This window comes from Pan troglodytes, chromosome 10, assembly GCF_028858775.2.
Source record: "Pan troglodytes isolate AG18354 chromosome 10, NHGRI_mPanTro3-v2.0_pri, whole genome shotgun sequence".
Taxonomy (NCBI): domain Eukaryota; kingdom Metazoa; phylum Chordata; class Mammalia; order Primates; family Hominidae; genus Pan; species Pan troglodytes.
In genome coordinates, this window is record NC_072408.2 from 49,016,116 (window position 1) to 49,036,429 (window position 20,314).

The 20,314-nt window shown below is 38.4% G+C and overlaps 1 protein-coding gene across 3 annotated transcripts in view; it reads left to right on the plus strand.

The window, feature by feature from the left end:
* The first annotated feature begins 11,481 nt into the window (after positions 1–11,481).
* The window catches only part of SLC38A4 (solute carrier family 38 member 4), a 61,288-nt gene continuing 52,455 nt past the window's right edge, over positions 11,482–20,314 (plus strand). The window contains exon 1 of one of the 3 annotated variants that reach the window (XM_509020.9): positions 11,482–11,592. The gene's annotated coding sequence lies outside the window, so the exon portion shown is untranslated. The remainder of the gene's footprint in view (positions 11,593–20,314) is intronic. The other 2 variants (XM_063785712.1, XM_009425538.5) reach the window with 2 other exon arrangements.

Below are 20,314 nucleotides of genomic sequence, written 5' to 3' on the forward strand. Positions count from 1 at the left end.
AATTTCCTCTCCCATTGAAAGGGGAAAATAAAAATACCTACATGACAGGATTGTTTTGGTATAAAGTAGCATAACACATGTGAAGATACTTTGAAACCTAAAGCCACTTTACTAATTATGATAATTATTCATTGAAAAATAACTCATGTTAAAACTCTACTGTCAAATACAACATTAATTATATAAAAGCCTACTAAAATCACTGCAATCAGACTTCACAATGATAATCCATAAACAAATGAACTTCGTAGCACTATTATATGGTGTTTAAATAATAATTATGTTCTATATCCTTCCTAAGGCATATGTTTATATTAGTCTATTAATGGTTCTCTGGATCATTAAACCTGTGAGATATTCCTTCACAAATCATGATCATAGAGAAATGCTCTATCCCAACTTAAGAGCATTTACACATAAATCTACACATTTACAGCCAACATGTTCTCGACAAAGGCACCAAGAGCATACACTGGGGAAGGGACAGTCTTCAAGAAATGGTGCTGGGAAAAATGGACATATATATGCAGAAGAAGGAAACTAGACCCCAATCTCTCATCATACACAAAAATCAAATCAAAACGGATTAAAGACTTAAATCTAAGGCCTGAAACTATGAAACTACTCGAAGAAAACATTAGGGGAAATTCTCCAAGACATGGATCTGGACAAAGAGTTTTTGTGCAAGACCTAAAAAGCACAGGCAACAAAAGCCAAAACAGACAAATGGGATTATATCATGCTAAAAAGCTTCTGCATGGCAAACAACAACAACAAATCAACAAAGGGAAGAGAAAACTCACAGAATGGGAGAATATTTGCAAACTATCCTTCTGACAAGGAATTAATAACCTGAATATACAAGAAGCTCAAATAACTCAATAGCAAAAAGAAAAAAAAACCTAAAATTAAAAAAATGAGCAAAGGGTGTGAACAGAAAATTTTCAAAAGAAGACATACAAATGGCCAACAGGCATATGAAAAAATGCTCAATATCACTAATCATCAGAGAAATACAAATCAAAATGACAATAAGCACTATGCAGCCATAAAAAAGAATGAGATCATGTCCTTTGCAATGACATGGATGGAGCTGGAGGCCATTAGCCTTACCAAACCAATGCAGGAACAGAAAACCAAATACTGCATGTTCTCACTTATAAGTGGGAGCTAAATGGTGAAAACACATGGTCATATAGAAGGGAACAACACACAGGGGCCTATCAGAGGGTGAAGGGTGGAATGAGGGAGAGAATCAGGAAAAATAACTAATGGGTACTAGGCTTAATACCTGGGTGATGAAGTAATTTGTACAAGAAACCCCCATGACACACGTTTACCAATGTAACAAACCTGCACATCCTGCACATGTACCCCTGAACTTAAAATATAAGTTAGAAAAACATACATAATTATTTAATCTTTTTTTTAAAAAACGATGTCATCTCACCCTAGTTAAAATGGCTTTTATCAAAAAGATAGGAAGTAACAGATGCTGGCAAGGAAGTGGAGAAAGGGGAACCCTCATGCACTGTTGGTGGAAATATAAACTAATATAGCCATTATGGATAACTGTATGGAGGTTCTCAAAAAACTACCAATAGAACTACTATATAATCTAACAGCTCCACTTCTGGGTATATATCCAAAAGGAAGGAAATCAATATATTGAAGGTATATCTAAACTTCCATGTTTTTTGTGGTAATACTCAAAATTGCCAAAATATGGAATCAATCTAGGTGTCCATCGATGGAAGAATGGATAAAGAAAATGTGGTATATATATACACAAGGGAATATTATTCAGCTGAAAAAAGAATGAAATCCTGTCATTTGCAGTAACATGGATAAAACTGGAGGTCATTACACTAACTAAAATAAGCCATACACAGAGAGACAAATATTGCATTTTCTCAGTGACATATGGGAGCTAAAAAAGTGGATCTCATAAAAATAAAGAGAAGATTGGTGGGTACAAAAGTGCAGTTAGATAGAAGGAATAAGCCCTAGCATGTAATAGATTAGTAGGACGACTATAGCTAACAATAATAATTGATTGTATATTTCAAAATAGCTAGAAGAGAATAATTTTAATGTTTCTAGTATAAAGAAAAGATAAATATTTAAGGTAATAGCCCAATTACACTGATTTGATCTTTACAAATTATATGAATGTATTAAATTATCACATGTGCTTCAGATAATATGTACATCTATTTAAAAAATAAAACCTTTGAGGAATCATGATAATTGTAACTGTTTTTTAAACTTGTTGCAGCATAGAACTCTGTCTACAAGCATTAGCTTCAGTTCTGAAAAATATATTTCATAAATTTTTAAATATAGATTCTTCTTAAAACAAAAGCAACCACAACAAAACCAATGACCACTCCTAAAACCAGAGTGTTAAAATAATTTTAGAGCGTTCCAATCAATTCAGCTTTATCAAAATGATGAGTAAATTCTAACTGTTCTGTAAACTTCTGTTTTTCTCCATCACTAAGTGTGTTTGTAGTACTGTCTGAACTTGACTTAAGCCAGGAAAACAATGTATCAGGAAACATTCTGTATTTTTCAGATGAGAAACTGAGCCACTAAGAGCTAAAGAGACTTGTCCAAGTTTCCATAGCTAGTAGGTGGCGACTCTGGGATTCTAAATCGAGCTATGTACTCTAAAGCCAGTGAATGATCTGAGGAGAAACCAAAATGTGTTTCACAATGTGGCCTTCAGGAATACTCGTGTCATTAGTTAGAATTGCTTCCCATCCTTTCACACACTAGTTTAAAAGAAACCCTTGAGGATTGGTGAGCAGATTCAATGTGGCCATTAATGGTTCAAACTTTTTATTGTAACACAGAAAATAAAGAGTTGTCAGTTGTCTTATCCTACCCAGGCATTGCGTTAGATCTTCTCAGACTCTACTGATGTATAGTAGCCATAATTTTATTGTTTTATAGATGAATACAAGATCATTTAACCTCAACCCACAACCTGATTAATATTACTAGCACATATAAATGCATAACTCATAGTTCTCTATTACATTAGACCATGAACCACTGCTTTTGATCTCTTCTGTACTAGCTAAGATATGATGTCAAGAACTGATTAAATAAGCAGTCCCTTTAAAAGTTGAGCAGTTGCGGTCAGGCGCGGTGGCTCACGCCTGTAATCCCAGCACTTTGGGATGCCAAGGCAGGCGGATCACGAGACCATCCTGGCTAACACGGTGAAACCCCGTCTCTACTAAAAATACAAAAAATTAGCCGGGCGTGGCGGCGCGCGCCTGTAGTCCCAGCTACTCGGGAGGCTGAGGCAGGAGAATGACGTGAACCCAGGAGGCGGAGCTTGCAGTGAGCGGAGATTGGGCCACTGCACTCCAGCCTGGGCGACGAGTGAGACTCCGTCTCAAAAAAAAAAAACAAAACAAAACAACAACAACAACAAAAAAAAAAAACGTTGAGCAGTTGCACAGTAAACCAGTTTGTGTCGTGGAATTACTTATCTTGAGAAGACTCAAATGATCTTACCTTCATTTGAGTCTTCCTTCTCTGGAATGGCTTTTTGTTTTATAAACCTGAGTTTTGCTTTTACTAAATCGCAGGTTAGGAAAAGAGAAATGTGTATCTACCTTGATCTCACTAATTCTCTCCAAATCCTACCAATTCTGACATTTTAGTAGCTTTATAAAAGATGTTTATATTTATAAAATAAGAATCAATGGAGAAGTGTGATAATGTGTAGAGAATCTAGTTTCAACAAGCTTATAGGGAATTCAAAACTATTCTGATACAGTCTAATTCCACAAAATGTAAACTTCTTGCTATGATAGAGAGGTTTACCATATTTGCTTGGGGGCTCAGAAGAAAATCAGTTTTTACAAAACAAACATTTTTATATAATTTTTTTTAGGTTCTAAAATTGTAGCTCCAGTGAAAATGTGTTACATCATCCTTCTATTGAATCTGTATTGTCAGATTGTCCTAGTACAGTTTGATGTGTATGTGTGTGTGCATTAATCCTGTGTTCTTAGTGTTTCTGATTATTATGCATTATCCAGGTGAGTTTCTGCTGTTATCTTATTTTTTTAAAGCACTAAGCTGTTGCTGGTTTTAGTTATTGGGAGCTATAAAACGAGAAGGTTCTAGGTGGACAGTATGGACAGGCAGTGAAACTTGCCATTCTGAATAAAGTTAAATTGGATGTGTGAGAATACAAAAGGTAAATTGTGTTGCCTGGAGAGTTAGTTACCCTGTGGGTTCAAGGTCTCCATAGGATAGTTTTCTTTCCCTAAAGAATGACAACTCACTACTAAATAAATGGGGGATTGTGAACATATTTGTTACATAGGCCTTCTTCGAAACAAGAATTTTGTTTAATACTAGAGAATAGTTTTAATGTAAATAATTTTCCTTACAATGGTAGGTTGTAACTTTAACAAACAGAATTGACGTTCGAGTGCTATTTATTATTATAGCCTAATTCCTTCTTCATATGTACTGAGGATTGTGCTTAAACTGGAATTCTAGAAAAAAAAATTATCACCAAAGACCCACTCTTAAGTACTAGCAAGTTATCCCATTTCTTTCATGCATAAAGTGACGTTTACTGTGAATGACAGGTTTTTCATTTGTACTCCTTCCTCAAATGTTTCTTTTTCTTTATGTAAAGTTCACGTTTGTCACCTCCATACCAGGAGGAAATTTAGTGAGTCACCTACCCTGAACACTCTTTTACAGACTTTAAAACAAAGATCCACATGTACTTCAGCTTATAGGACAGATCCAATAAATGCAACCTTGACTCATGGAAGAAATCTAACCGTCGAAAAATAAACCCACACCAGGATCTTCTCGGTTATCCCGGACCCAGGAAAGAGGGAGCAGGGACGGGGCTTCCAGGCTTCACTCCTGAAGGACAGCTGGACATCTCAGCCCCACCTGGGAGGATGCTTTGGTCTACTTCTCAGGTTGCCGCCTGACGATTGGTGGCTGGCCTGGAAGGGAGGGTCCGCAGGAAACGCGACACTGGGGATGTTGCCCCTATCACATGGTGGAAATTTCCACTCTTTAGAAAGGCGAAAAGAAAAGAAAGAAGGGTCTCTCCATCCATCCCTTTCTGATACTTTCCCTGAATCCCAGTCTGGAAAAGGTAGTAAAAGAGGCGGGTGAGTGAATTTTTTTTTGTATTTCCTGTTAGACTTGAGACTTGTCAATGTCCCAACTTGCAGCTGGATCCCAGCCTATCGGATGGGTGCTTGTGTGTATGCACGGGGGACATGCACACGTGTGTAGCCCGGTCTCTCAATCATCTGGGGCTTATGTCTGGGGCTCTTCATGACATGCTCATAGTTCCTAATTCTTATTATTTTCCAAACATTCACGCTTTGGGTGGGTTATTGCAGGCTAATGATTCGGTTGACTAGAAATAACGTAAACTAGGGCACATGGAGGGAAGAGACTGATTGGGCGGGCTCATGTGTGACTTCTTTTCAAGGAGAAGCGGTTGTGCCAAGGTAGCCTATTCCAGGGGGGCTGGGGTATGGGGCACCTCCGCCTCCCGCACTGGGATTCCCTGGGCTGTTGGATTTCGAGTTGGTTGTATTGGGACTGCGTTCCGTGGCCGCGCCGCCTGCCTGGCTGAGAGGCCCGACTTCCCCGGCGGGAGCTGGCTCCGCGACCGCCCGGGATCCTGCTGGCAAGGTGTTACCCGAGTCCCTGGACCCGCGCCCGCGTCCTCAGGTCGGGGACACTGGGTGGAAGGCTTAAAATAGACCTGTCGTCTCTGATAGCTGGGTCGCCCCAGAGACCAGCATGATTCCCCGGGCGGGGTACTCTGACCTGGGGAGCCCCCAAGGAGTCTCTTTCAAGGGAGAAGGCGAGAGCAGAGCTGGATGTGGGCCCCTGGTCTCTGGGCGGTGGGCGAGTCTGAAAACTGCGCCAGCGGTTCCGAGGGCGGCTTACCGCGCGGTCGGATTGCCCGGCCTGCTGCGCGCTGGAGTGAAGGGCAGGGCGGTGCAGAAATGCGAACGGGGACGGATAGTGGGGTCGCGGCAACCGAGCTAAGAGAAGCCTAGGGAGGAGGGGCAGAAGGCGGGAATTGATTACAAGTTAGAGCTGATGGAGGAAAAATTGAGAGAAGAGCGAATGAAGGAAGAAAGTGAGAGGGGGGAGAGGGAACCCGGACCCGGGAAGCCCCGAGAAGCGTAAGCCGGGAGCACCCTTGAGTCCAGGAGAGGTGGCGAGCGCGGCACACCAGCTGTGCGCCCAGGCAGCGCGCGGTGAGGGACTCTTCATCTAGCGGTGGTACAGGTGGACGCTGCGCTCTGGGCCAGGGCAGGTGCCGGTTGTGGGGGAAAACGGCGAATCTCCCAGCTCCTCTTTGTGATCCAGCAGGCAGAGATGGAAGATTGCCCTTACTTTGAGCACCAGGACTGACCCTGGAATGCTCACCGGGCTGCTGACTTGGAGGAAAATGGGTGAACTAAGCTAGGAAACTCAGGGATACGTGGTCGCGGGTGTGCCAGGGCATTTGCAGAGGACTGCAGGAGGCAGTGATGCGGGCACTTGTGAAACTTGTGAACTTGAGCACTTGTGAATCTCCCGGCTAGGGCCGGGACAGGTTGGCGCTTGTCTATTTCTTAGAGTAAAAGCTGCATCTCTACCTGTCTCAGGGAGATATTAAATGCCGAGGTCTTAAATGCACAGTGTGAAGGTAGTAGGAGTGGCTCTAGAGCAATAAGCCCATCCTGGCAGGCACTTCCCGCAGACTCTCCCTAGCCCAGAGCCCCATCCTCCAAGGCTAAAGGACCCACTGCTTGGTTATCCACTTAGTTGTGGGGACGGGGGCGGGTGGGCAGGCAGTTTCTCACCTTAAAGGAAGCGGAAAGAGGCCAGAGCTTCAACAGTGGATGGCCTGTTCCCGATTCTAGCTATCCTACAGCCATCCTTTTTTGCTTCTGGGTAGCTGTGACATAATCATTAGGGCTAAAATGTGTTATGTTGTAAAGAGAGCATCCTACACATAGATCTCAATTTCCAGGGCCTAGCAGGGGGTGGGAGAAATCAGCCTATGTTGTATTTTGTTGTTGTTCCCACTACAAGCAAGTCTCCTAAAAAGTCGCTGAAATTGGTGAACTCTTTCCTGTGCAACACAAGAAGAGTGTGTGTGTGTGTGTGTGTGTGTGTGTGAGAGAGAGAGAGAGAGAGAGAGAGAGAGAGAGAGAATTTCTTAAATTCTAACAAATAAATCTATAGAAAATCTAAGTTTTGGGTAGAAGTCTGCAAAAATAGAGACATTGAAAAGAATATCGGATCTTTCCATATTTCTGAATACCAGTGTCCAGAGAAAGGAAACTTTTTATCAGGCTTATTTTATCACAAAGCAACAAAAGGCTGGAAGATTGGTGGTGTAAAGAGATAAATAACTTTTTTTGGAGGCTGCTGGGACAGGAGGCAAGCTGGAGGCTGGTCTGAACTAGATTAATGGTAATTCCGGCTCACACATATGTAGGAACTTTTACATTATATGTTTCTAAGTACTTCCTTTATGTTAACATTTGACCTTCATAACAATCTTATGAGATAGATTCTATTATTATACCCATTTTATAGATCAGAAAATGGAGATACACAGTGTGAAGAACACAAAGTATTTTGGAAGTTCTACTTGGGCATTAATTGTTCATAAACGTAAATGAACAATTCTTTGTTCTTTATCAAGGGCAGAGCTGGACAGGTGACTTCTAAGGACCTGGGGCTGACTTCTTATTCTATTACAGACTAATCCTATTCCAAGCAAGCTAAAGACATGATCACGCAGCTGGACTCTCTGAATCTTTGCAGTCTTAGGACTGGACTTTTTTCTATATAAATGACATTTGAGAAAGGAATAGTGTACCTGTGTTCCATGTCAGTTTATCAGCACAAACGTGGTGAGGACAATCACAGTACACTTAACAGCTTGTGGACTTTGTGATGTACACATAACAGCTTGTGGACGTTGTTTTTTTCTTTTTGCCTTATCCTATTTTTAGAACCTTAACCCTCCTTTTTTTTTTTTTACTTTTTACATATCCAAAGCAAATATTTCTATAAAAATCAAAGGCTGTTATATATTTTATATACATCAAAACAATAATGTATCAAAATGATTACACAGTTTTAAAAAATGTGCTTCCACCTATCAATTGAAATCATCTTGCAAGCCGCTACTGCCCTGATGATGTTCTGCAGGAAGGATAAGAGGTAGAAGTAGGGGAGGGACAAGTGAAAGGAAAGGTGCTTTAAGAGCCAGTCTTTATACTAAGCCCTTTAATGTGAATCTCATTTAACCTTCACATGATACTCTATTCTATAGGTATTTGTTATCTCTGTTTTACAGACAGGAAATTGAAGAGGTTAAGGAAAGAGCCAAGAGTCACAAAGCTAGTAAGTAACAATGCTGATATTAGAATAAAATTCATCCTATGCAAAAGCTCCTGCTTGTTGCAATAAAGACAGCAGTAAAATAAAGACAACCAGAGGGAGGAGAACAAAAACTTAAGGAAACAAGGGTGTTAGAAATGTGTTACATAACACAGTATGGTGTGAGAGATAGGAGAAATGGAAAAACAGAATCACTTTCATGTCTCTCTTAGTTCTTCCTTCCACTGTGTATATAATGACCTAATTTCACTCATTCATTCCATAAATAATTATCAAGTGTTACTATCTTCAAAGAACTATATTAGGGAGTTTCTTTTATTCCTATCTTCCTAGCACCTAGCACAGTGCTGGGCAAATACCAGGTGCTCAAGAAATATTTGTGGAACAATGAATGAGTCTACTGGAGGAAAGAATAGATAAGGAAACATTTGCAATACAGCATGATTAAAAACCAGGGAAAAGGCTGGGCACCGTGGCTCATGCCTGTAATCCCAGCTATTTGGGAGGCTGAGGAGAGTGGATCACCTGAGGTCAGGAGTTCCAGACCAGCCTGACCAATATGGTGAAACACCATCTCTACTAAAAATTACAAAAATTAGCTGGATGTGGTGACGTGCGCCTGTAGTCCCAGATACTCGAGAGGCTAAGGCAAGAGAATTGCTTGAACCCAGGAGGCAGAGGTTGCAGTGAGCCAAGATCATGCCACTGCACTCCAGCCTGGGCGACGGAGCGAGACTCCATCTCAAACAAACAAACAACCAACAAAACAAACAAACAAAAAAATAAAAAAAAGGAAAAATCAGATTTGAATACTCTACCAGAGAACCTGGCTGAGGAAAGGGGTCAGGGAACATTTCAAGACCAGGTTTTGAAGTAGAAATAAAAGTTAGCCAGGCAAAGAATTGGAGGATGTGAGGAAAGGACTCTCAGTGGAGAGACCAGACTGAGAAAGGATAAGGAGGGAGTCAGTTCAGGAATTTAAGAGTTCAGTACTCTTAGTCAGTAGAGAATGCTTGGGAGGAGGCTGGGGAGGGAGGTGTGGTCAGGGAGATCCTTGCACATTCTCTCTGCAAGTGTCCCTTAGCTCTGCCCCTCCTCTGAATTTTGAAAGTTACCTGTGCTAACAGAACAAAGTAACTGAACATAGGAATTAGCAACACATTTTATTATTTTATTATGGTCCCATAATAGAAAGCCTACAGCTTTTTTGATTGCTTTTAATGTTAGGATTTAAAACCAGTGCTCAAATGGAAAGATAAGACAACAAAGTCTTATCTTTCCATTTGAGGGAAAACCAAATTATTTTTCTGGTTCTCAAGGGCATATTCTATTTTAGCATAGATAAAATTTACACAAACATACAACAAAATCCAAACAAATGTTCTTCTATGCTTTTATGAGGGGAGCGGTGGAGGGGATTTCTCTTCTGATTTTAGTTTTTAATGGCTATATTTTTCATTTTAGTATATTATAGCAGAGTCAGGAAGTACAAATGTATTTTTAAAAGGTGATGTAGGGAATTGAATGACAGTAACAAATGCTATCCTTTTATCTTTTTAGTAGATGTTTATGCCAGTCAAGATCCTGGGTTTTCATAACAGACTTTGACAACTTTTGTTTTGTAAGGATCTATTATTCCAGGTTTTTATTCCAAGCTCAGAGGTCTGCATACCTCTTTACCATATCCATGCTTGTAAAATACTCTTGGTCATAATGTTATTAGGAAGGGAATTCAATTACTTCTACCACCCAAAGCATTATTTGAAATGTTAACAAATGTCCATATGAAATGTTTTTTGATAGCGTGATTTCCTCTATCATAACTAAAACAAAGGAAAAAGGAGAGGAGATGGAAAAAAGGACTAAATAATACTCATGCCAGACAGTGCAGCCCAGAGAATGTCATTCCCTGTATATGATTATTTCTTGTTGGCTATTTCTTCCTATTGTTCCCAATAAATCTAATGTGTATTCATCATTAAAGTGACTATCATCTCAGTTCCCTTGTTTCCCCTTAATTTTGTCTCTTTTGTTCACTACTGTCACCCTGATGCCTAACACAGTGCCTGGTATAAACAGACACTGGTACATGTTTGTTGAATGAATGAAGGAAGAAAGAAAACATGTTTCTTTCTGTTTTTTGACAGAAAATATTCTTCAAATAAACATTTTTTTCATGGACCTACTAAAGGCCTTTGCAAAATGATTTTGTGCATTGTTTATAGTCAATACAAATACTTTTAAATTGTTTACTTAATTTGCATGATTGCACATGATTAAGAGTATAAGCTTGGTAGGCAAGGTAATGTGGATATGAATCCTAATGCCATCATAAAGTTGGGCTTCCTGGGCTCAGATCTTGACTCTACCATCCAACTTCCTGGGTTCCAATTTTGGCTCTCCCACTTTTTGCCTGAGTTACCTTGAGCAAGTCAGTCCACTTTATTGCTTCACTCATCTCTGAAATGGGGAAAATAATAGTTCCTACCTCACAGGGATTTTAGGAGGATCAAATTAGTGAATATTTGTAAAACATTTAGAATCATATCTGGCACTTTTTAAAACAACAGCTATGGTATAGAATTATTGTGATGATGATACTGCATGGCACGTAAACACTCAATAAAATAGGATTGCTACTATAGATATTATCGCAATTCTTCATTTCTATAATCTGCTATGAAGATTTGGGGCCCTAACAGCCTTTCCATGTTTTGGTCCAGTGAAAGTCTTATTGATTCTACCTTCCCTTTCACTCGTAACTCTTTCTACCCACCCTGTGTTTGTCCTGTCATTTTGCCTTGCGTCATTTATTCATTTTACACTGCATACTCCTAAGGGCAGGGACTTTGCTCTTTGTTTTGGCATAATTTAATAACACTGGGTACACTCGCGGTACTATAAAGATGTTGAAGAAAAAGAAAAAAGACGCAATTTACCAACAGGCAACTTTGGCTTACGGCAGGATGGGTCGCTGTTCTGTCTGCAATGTTGGTACTCCTGCAGGCCGCCCAGCAGCATCTAGGGGCGTGGCTGGGGGCTCTCCAGTGACCGCACGTCCTGCGCGGCCACTGGGGTGTGCGCAGCGCCTGGAGCATGAGCCGGGTGGTGGCGTGCACGGAGGATCGCGGGAGGCTGCCGCCTCGGGACACCCCACTCACACAGGTTTGCTTGCTGCTTTTGCGTGGCAACTTGGTTAGAGGGTCCAGGAGAGTGGGTGAGACGAACGTGGAAGGGGAAAGAGAAAAAGACATACTGCAAAGCACTGAAAAACGAGGTGGGTGGGAGGGATTCATTAAGAAGAGAGGCTGTGGCAGTCCTTGCTTTTAAGAAGCGTTTCGTGCATGCTAGATAGTGCTATTCAGGCTATAGTCTTGTTTCTGGAATTTTTCCAAATGGGAAGAATGTGTTTCATGGATGCAGAGTATTCTTTAAAACCGTATGACCAAACTGACCTCTATTGTTAAAGTGATCTAACTAAAAGGGTTCGTGTTTCCCACTTTGCTTTGTGAATGCCTGAAAAGCAATCCAAAGGTTGAGAACACTGGAAAACAGAGCTATTTTATTGCAGTCCTGAGAATGCAGTCATTACTGTTTTATTCCTTCTTATCTTTTGAAGCAATACTTTAGTAATTCTTTAGTAACAGTATGCTTTAAAGAAGGTATCTGACACATTTTTGGCATGTGCCACTATGCTATATTTCATTATTCTTTCTGTACAGAGGCATCTGTAAGGAATATATATATATATAAACTTTGTATATTAAAGTAATTATAGATTTGCATCCAGTTGCACAGAGAGGCCACCTAAACCTTTCACCTGGTTTCCTCCAGGGGTTACATCTGAGACACTTTAGTACAATATTAAACCCAGGAAGCTGACATTTAAACTTCGTATATTAAAGTAATTATAGATGCGCATCCAGTTGCACAGAGAGGCCACCTAAACCTTTCACCTGGTTTCCTCCAGTGGTTACACCTGACACACTTTAGTACAATATTAAACCCAGGAAGCTGACATTTAAACTTTGTATATTAAAGTAATTATATATTTGCATCCAGTTGCACAGAGAGGCCACCTAAACCTTTCACCTGGTTTCCTCCAGTGGTTACATCTGACACACTTTAGTATAATATTAAACCCAGGAAGCTGACATTGGAATAATGTGTGTATAGGTTCTATGCCATTTTGCCACATGTGTAGATTTGTGCAATCTGACCCACTATAGGCCTGTCAAGATGCAGAACTTCCACCTGTATCTTGCATAGGATCTCCCTTGTTCCACCTCTTTATCATTATCTCCACCTGCTCCTCGCTACCCCGGCAACCACTTGTTTTCCATCTCTATATTTTCATCGTTCTGAAACTGTTATATAAATGGAATCATACTGCATGTGATCTTTTTGAGACTGAGTTTTTTTCTTTTTACACTCAACTTGATGCTCTTGAGATCCATGCAAGTTATTGAGTAGATGGATAGTTTGGTCGTTTTTCATGCTAAGTAGCATTCCAGTTGTTTGACTCTATCTAGTGCTGCACATTTTCCTTTGCTTTTTAAATCAGTGAAACTTGGAACTTCAGTGGGATTAAGGAGGTACTTGAGGGCACTTGAAGAGGTGAAAAGTATGAGGACGAAATGTGAATATTTTTATTTTCAAAATGACATTTGTTTGTGTTAGGGCAAAAGAATGTATACACTCCATCTTCATTTAAAACACTGGAGGATTGGAAAGGAGAAAAGGAACAGGACAGAAAAAAAGTATGTACTTAGACAATAAGGTATAAAATCTAGTACCTTTTAAAATTTTTACATTGGTACAGTAATCTGTTACTTTACCTTAGTCAAGACATTTCAGAGTTCTTGAAATGAATCAAAACAATGCCTCTGCAATCGGAAGTTCCCTGCCAATCTATGCTCAGACACATACTGCCAACTGAGGGACAGTGGCATGGCTGGAAATGACAGTGAGTAGCTATTGGGTTTGACAGGGGTCACCCAGAGCCCAAAACAGCATCTTTAGCCCAAGGGCAACTATCAAGGGCAGATGTTCAGGTTCAGAGACTGTCAGTGTTACACTACTTTCACCTCCACCTCATCTGCTGCTGGGAGGAGGTCTCCCAGAGGTCCCTTCAAATCAGGTTTTAAAATGAAATGTTATTCTTTATCTGCATGCTCACAAGCATGAGAAAACTTGAAACTGGAGGCTATAACTAGCCAAGGGAAATGCATCACTTCTGAATAGTACCTGGAAGACTTAGGCTAAATCCCTCCCTTCAGCCCGTACCCATTGAAGAATTCCTCCCACCTCCAAAGAGAGAAGAGAACAAAATATCCACTACTATCTGAAAGCATTTGTAAATATCCCGTTGAGGTTTCAGAATTTCACATTCTGGAATTTCAGAGACATATTGTCAATTCACAGAACGAAACAGTCAGTCTGGAGCCATGACTAGACTTGAGTTTAACTGAATGCATTGCCCTGAGTCTCCGTTTTAATGATTTCTGTTACCAGAAAAATATTCCTTGTCCTAAATCTTGGGAAAGGATGGAGTGTAGCTGGCAATGGTGGTTCCAAAGTCTCAACATGAAGAAACATCACAGCTAAAATAATTTATAACTCTTTTTATAGGTAGATCTGCTTTTCTGAGTCTTTTGAAATGGAATAGAATCATTTGTGCTGTCTTTATAATGTATTTTATTTTAAGTAAACATTAGATATCTCACATTGCTTTGCAGGCTGTTCTTCTGGGTCATATCTCCTGTGTGTGTGAGCAGGGCAGATAATTTAATCCTATAAACTTGAGGGAATGAACACTTCTCTGTAAGTCACGAGACCAAACAAAAGACCCACTGAATTTTGCATACCGCTCTTATACTGTTTACTTATTTGACTAATGATGACAGTCATTAGGAAGGTGTGATAAGAAATGTAAATATATTGACTATGATGCTCAACATTGCAGGCATTGTTTTTTACAGGGTGATGGGAGGGTTGTTTTCTGATTTTTTAAAGCTTTTTCTTTGAAGGGAAGTAATGCAGTTTTTGAAAGAAAAGTAAAATAGAAATGCCTTATGTGCATTGTATAATTACTTTTAAACTATATGTTAAACTGTGTATGTTGCATAATTACTTTAAAACTATTTCATAATATTATCATGGTATCCACATTGAAGAATTAAACCAAATATAATGCTTTCCATTATTCTTTATACCAAAATTCCTTAAAGTTTAAACTTCTTAATCTGGTAGTCAAGATCAACCTCAGCCAAACTCTATACAAACATTCTATTTTAGCTGAAGTAGACTCTTGTTTGTTGTTTCCAAGGTCAAACTTCTGATCCCATGTCCCCTGCCTGGAATCCACTCTTCTGTCTCTGAAGTCACACCATTCTTCCTATACAAAACCTACTCTATTTGCCTCAGCTCTCCAGTTCAGTTCCACATGTCTTGGAGACAGGGATCCTATCTTACGAATCATGTTCAACATAAAGTAGGTGCCCAGTGGTGATGGACTGTCTTAGGAGCTGGGCTCAGAAGTTAGACAGTGGGTTGTGAGTTTTGGCTCAGCTATCATGCCAGGACCTTATTAGCTTTGGTCTTTGAGTAAGTTGTCTCTCAACCCTAATTGCTGTCATAAGAAGGGTTAGGGTCCCTTTATGCCTATCAACTAGGAAGAGAGAATCTCCAGTTGCCCACCCACTGAGATAGAAACAAGTAGAAGGAGTCTTCCCATCTTAGGTCTCATAAAAATATGTACGTTTGGCACAGATTTTATTTTTGGTAAGAGATTCTAGCTTTATTCTATTCCTGTGACTGTATCTTAAATAATTACCCTTTGTTAAGTGATTGGAACCCTATGTGTACGTGTGTGTCAAAATAACACCCTCCCAAAGATGTCAAAAAAACTAATTAAGGGGTGTGGTGCATACATGCACATTTCATATGCATACATTTCATGATCTTACATGTAGAAGAATCCTAAAGACCCCACAATAAACTCTTGAATCCAGTAAGCAAATTCAGTAAAGTTGCAGGATACAAAATCAACATACAAAATCAGTTAGATTTCTATATGTTGACAATGAACTATTCTGAAAGGAAATTAACAAAACAATCACGTTTATAGTAACATCAAAAAGAATAAAATACTTAGGAATGAACGTAATTAAAGAGGTAAAAGTCCTATGTACTGAAAACTATAAAAGGTCAATGAAAGAAATTAAAGCAGAAAATAAATGGAAACACATCTTGGGTTAATGGAATGGAAGACTTAACATTGTTAAAATGCCCATACTATCCACAGTGAGCTACAAATTCGATGCTGTCCTCATCAAAATCCCAATGGCATTTTTTACAGAAATAGGAAAAATAATCGTAAAATTTATATGGAACCATGAAAGACTCAAAACAGCCAAAGTGATTTTATTAAAGAACAAAGCTGGAGCCATCATGCTTCCTGATTTCAAAATATATTACAAAGCTATAGTAACTGAAAAAATATGGTACCAAAAAACAAACAAGACAACAAAAGCTGTATGGTATTGGCATAAAGAGAGTGATAGATCAATAGAATGGCATAGAGAGCCCAGAAGTAAGCCCACACATATATGGCCAACTGATCTTCAACAAGGGTCCCAAGAACACACAATAGGGAAAAGACAGCCTCTTCAACAAATGATGTTGGGAAAACTGTATATCCACATGCAAAAGAATGAAATTGGACCTTTATCTCACATCATAAACAAACAACAAAAAACTAAAAATGGATTAAAAACTTGAATGTAAGACTTGAAACTGTAAAACTCCTAGGATAAAACATAGGGGAAAACTTTTTAACATTGGTCTTAGCAGCGATTTATTGGATATGACACCAAAAGCACAGGCAAAAAAGCAAAAATAGACACGCAGTACTACATCAAACTAAAAGGCTTCTGCACAGCGAAGGAAATAATCAATAGAATGAAAAGGCAACCTACGGAATGGGAGAAAGTATTTGCAAACCATGTATCTGATGAAATTAATATCCAAAATATATAAGGAACACCTACATAACAAATAACATGATTTAAAAAAGGATCGAAGGACTTGAATAGACATTTATTCAAAAAGACATATGAATGGCCAACAGGTATATGAAAAGATGCTCAACATCAGTAATCATCAGGACATGCAAATTAAAATCACAATGAAATATCACCACACACACATTAGGATGGCTATTATCAAAAACACAAAAGATAACAAATGTTAGCAAACATATGGAGAAAAGGGAACTCTTGTACACTGTTGGTGCGGATATAAATTAGTACAGGCAATATGGAAAACAGTATGGAGGTTCCTAAAAAATTAAAAATAGAACTACTATATGATCCTACAATCCCACTTTCTGGGTATGTATCCAAAAGAATTGAAATCAAAATCTCAAAACGATACCTGCACTCCTACATTCATTGCTGCGCTATTCACAATAGCCAAGTTATGGAAACAACCCAAATGTCCATGGACAGATGAATAGATAAAGAAAACATGGTATATACATAAAATGAAATATTACCCAGCCTTGATAAAGAAGGAAATCCTGCTATTTGTGACAACATGGATGAACCTGGAGAACAATATGCTAAGTGAAATAAGCCAGTCACAGAAGGACAAATCCTGCATGACTCCAATTATATGAAGTAGCTAGAGTAGTCAAACTCAGAAGCAGAGAATAGAATGGTGGTTACCAGGGGCTGGAAGAAGTGGGGAATGGAGAGTTGCTCTTAAACTGGCATAAAGTTTTAGTTATGCAAGATGAGTTAGTTCTAGAGATCTGCTGTATAGCATAATGCCTATCATTAGGCACGAAAGTGTTGTTAATAGGGTAGATTTCATGTTAAGTGTTCTTATCTCAAACAAAACTAAACAAAAGGACACAAAGAAACTTTTGAAGGTGATGGATGTATCTATTACATTGACCATGGTGACAGTTTCACAAGTGTATAGACATGTCCAAACTCATCGTTGTATACATTAAGTATGTATAATTTGTTTTATATCAGTCATACCTCAATAAAGCTGTTAAAATAACACAGTGAGGCCCACTTTAAAATCAAAATTTTGTTGCACATAATTTAACTTTTCAATGTTTCAGAGTGCCTCGGAGTCATCATTATAAATTTCATCTATAATGGCACAACTCAAGAGTGCTAGTTAATTAATACTTCTGGTTGACTGAAAGAATTTGTAGTATCTTCTTTCTTCTTTTAAACTTTCGAGGGAACTATCAAGAAAACTATGTGTAGTAGTTCCAAACTAGGAAATTTAAGCAAATCTTTTCAATTGGGAAATTTTTCAACATTCCCAAGTACAGAGAATAGTGTAATGAATCTCCAGCTTCACTTGGTTTCAACAATAATCAATACTTGTCTGTTGTAGTTTATCTATACTCACATCTTTTCTCCTCTGCTACCCCACCACAATCATTACTAAATTATTTCCAAGACGAACTAAGTCATCATATAATCTGATCCATGAATGATCACTATGTATCTCAAAAAGAAAAGAACTCTTTAAGAATAACTAAAATATCATCACATCTTAAATATAACCAACATTTATTTTCTTATTTTAATTTTTAATTGGTATTTAATAATTGGTATAGAATGATATATTGATACATATATATAATGTGTAATGATCAAATCTGGGTAATTAGCATATTCATCAAACCAACATTTTCTTAATATTATCAATTATTCATGCAGTGTTCATTTATTTCTCGTATTCTCTCTCTCTCTCTCTCCCCCTCCCTCCCCTTAGTTAGTTTGAATCAGAATCCAAACAGGGTTCTCACTCTCATTGGTTGATAAGTCTTTTAAGTCTCTTTCAGTCCTCAGAGTTAATAACTTCTCATGTCTTTTTTCCACATCTTACGATTTGATGATGAAATCTAGTTGTCTTACAGAATTACCCATATTCTGAATTGTGTTGATTTACATGACTTTTAAAATGTCATTCTCAAACTCCAAAATTCTGATTTCTTCAATCTAACCCTCATAAAATTGATTCCCTTTTTTTAAATTGCAAATTGTCATTTCTTCTTCTGTTGCCCTGAGGATCCTCCAGGCTATATGTTGCCTAATTTTGATCAATTCCACTTTAATACCCATGATTTACCTAACATTTCTTCCTGAAAGAACTCAGCCTGTCTGAAGTGTCCTTTCAATCAGGTTTCAAAATGTACTGGTCTACTCACCCAGAGGCACTTGCTTAACTTTCGGTAAGATTGCAAGATATAACCAGTAAACACTAAGTGTTGTTTTGATTTTTTAAATTGTCCCACATGGCTACATTTTAAAAGTATTTTTCTATTACTGATATACATAGAAATATTTATTATGCAATTATGTATCTGGGATTTACCTAAAAATAATGGGAGAGGGGGCACAGCGGTTTAGATGCAATGATTGGCCACGGTTGATATTGGATAATGCCAGCTGAGGGTTCCTTATATTATTCCATCTACTTATGTTTAAATTTAAATTTTTTCATAATAAAGAAGTAAAAATGAGTTGTACTATATTACCAAAACTAAGTAATCAGACCTTTCACTTTGGGGTCTAGATTATAACACTTTTGCGAAGGATCATGAAAAATCATGTTTAAGGAAAAATTTACTTGCTTTTCTCATTCTGCAAATCTGATTTAGCTAAAATAATCAGCATATAAATAATATTTAAATAAAATAGGGAACTGGTTTGGAATGAATGAAAATATGACTCATATAGAGGTTGTTCATAGGTTTTGTCTAAGCTGCTTCTCTTAAGACTCTAGTGTGGCAGAACTCACTGACATGCCCCTGTAACCTACCAATAGTTTACAGAATACTCCCAGAAGATGAGTGACAGCAAGACACAAACCATTGGATTATCTCATAAGAAACAAATGCTAGCATGGATTATGAAGGTCACACTTACATGCTCTCCCTACTACAATGACAGATGAACATGCAGGTCTTATTTTCCCAAGACGAAACTCAAAAGCAAACTTTTACAAAAACCTGTCATCTTCTCACTTTTGTATTATTTCTCTTTATTCTATTCAACTCTTGAAAAAATAAGCAAATTTAACTTTATGTTTACTCAATTCACCTATACTAGAAAATATTTTTAAAGAACATATAACCTTTATTAATAATAATTTTCTATTACTTTATTAGTATATGTAAGTAATTTTACTAATAGGAATTAATTTTAACTGCAGTCAGCTATGCAAAAATCATAGTATGAATTTGCTTCAATGTATCTTTTAGGAAGTTGCATGAATTTAACATCATATATGCAAATCCCAGTCAGTCTGATTAAGAATAATTAAGAGAAAAAGAGTAAGACCCAGGGGCTCACTGATAGAAAGGGAATATAAATGGAAGCACAGTGAGAGGAGATCCTTTTGTCTAAAGGCTTAGAAGACATAAGAGGCTCCTGGGGCTTCGGGTAAGGCCTTAGAACTGGGTTTTGGTTTGAGGGGAGGGAGCAACAATAAGTGCAAGAAGGGTTGGCAATTTGTACCTTGTGATATCATTTTCGTGCACCAGGTTAAAAACCTCTGCTTTGAGAGGCAGAGGAACAAGCTTGAGAAATATCTACTCATCTAGACCTAGTAGGTCAATTAAAGTTATCAGAAGTTTCTCCCTGTCAAGCATCTAAGTGAGTCCTGTTCCTGAACCAACACTGGGAGTTAGCAAGCAGGAGACAATTCCTCTAATCCATAAAATCAAAAAGGCATTGGATGTCTTGATAGAAAAAGGCCAAACATTTCCCCTGGTATGTGTTTATCTACAACAAAGTCGTATGAGTTTGCTGTTGTTGGAACTCTTGTACAGAACCACTCTAGAAACTTTTTT